General features: G+C 32.8%; 1 pseudogene; it reads right to left on the reverse strand.

Annotated features, from left to right (window-relative positions):
- Positions 1–1,093, reverse strand: part of LOC138174531 (perilipin-5-like) — a 1,878-nt pseudogene extending 785 nt beyond the window's left edge.
- Positions 1,094–1,338: the final 245 nt, after the last annotated feature.

A 1,338-nucleotide genomic window follows, 5' to 3' on the forward strand; every position in this document is an offset into this window, starting at 1 on the left:
ATAGATAGATAGATAGATAGATAGATAGATAGATAGATAGATAGATATTTATATATATGTACTATATTTCCTTCAAATATCCTCATACTGAGAAAAGCCTGATGAGTTGAAATTATTTTTTCCATGTACGAATGTAAATAGTTCAACTTGAATAATTTCCTTATGATTTCTTTTTCCTGTTTACCTTCTAATGCTTTTCTTGTTTCTTGTATTTTAAAGTGAAATTTTGCATTCAGCTTTGATTTTTTTTCATCAAAAATGCTAAAAAAATCCTCTATTTCATTGAATGACCATATTTTCCCTTGAAGCATTATACTCAGTTTTATTGGGTAAGTGATTCTTGGTTTTAGTTCTAGCTCCCTTGACCTCCTAAATAACATATTACAAGGCCTTCAATTCCTTAATGTAAAAGCTGCTACATCTTGTGTTGTTCTTTTTGTATTTCCACAATACTCAAATTTTTTCTTACTGACTGCTTGAAGTATTTTCTCCTTGACTTGGAAACTCCAGAATTTGGCTATAATATTCCCAGGAGTTTTCTTTTGGGGATATTTTTAAGAGGTGATTGGGGAATTCTTTCCATTTCTATTTTACCCTCTGGTGCTAAAATATCAGGGCAACTTTGTTTGATCATTTCTTGAACGATGGTGTCTAGGCTCTTTTTTTGATCATGGCTTTCAGGTACTCCAATAAATTTTAAATGATCTCTCCTGGTTCTATTTTCCAGGTCAGTGATTTTTCCAATTAGGTATTTGACATTGCCTTCTATTTTTTTTCATTTGTTTGAATCTGTTTTATACTATCTTAATTTCCCATAAAGCCAATAGCTTCCATTTGCTTCAGTCTAATTTTGAAGGAATTCCTTTACCATCTGGCAAATTCTGCTTTTTAAAGCATTCTTCTCCTCATTGACTTTTTGGTCCTCTTTTACCATTTCAGTTAGTCTATTTGTTTTTTCTTCAGTCAGGCTGTTGACTCACTTTTCATGATTTTCTTGCATCATTCTCATTTATCTTCCCAATTTTATCTCCACTTCTCTTACTTGATTTTCAAAACCCTTCTTGAGTTCCTCTATGGCCTGTAACCAATTCATATTTTATTTTTTATTGGGCACATTTTTTGATATGAATTCTGACTTTGTTGTCTTCCTCTCATTCCATGCTTTGATCCTTTTTGCCCCCAGAAAAAGAATCTATAGTCAGATTGTGTTTCCTCTGCTTGCTCATGTTGCCAGTCAAATACTTGACTTTTGATCTCTTTGCCACAATAGAATTCTGCTTTCAGAATGGAGAGAGCTTTGTCCCAAGTCACTGGGATTTTCACAGATGCCAGAGATAT

This window comes from Petaurus breviceps, unplaced genomic scaffold (genome assembly GCF_028583685.1).
Source record: "Petaurus breviceps papuanus isolate PSGF00001 unplaced genomic scaffold, PetGlider_PUasm1.0 689, whole genome shotgun sequence".
Lineage (NCBI taxonomy): Eukaryota > Metazoa > Chordata > Mammalia > Diprotodontia > Petauridae > Petaurus > Petaurus breviceps.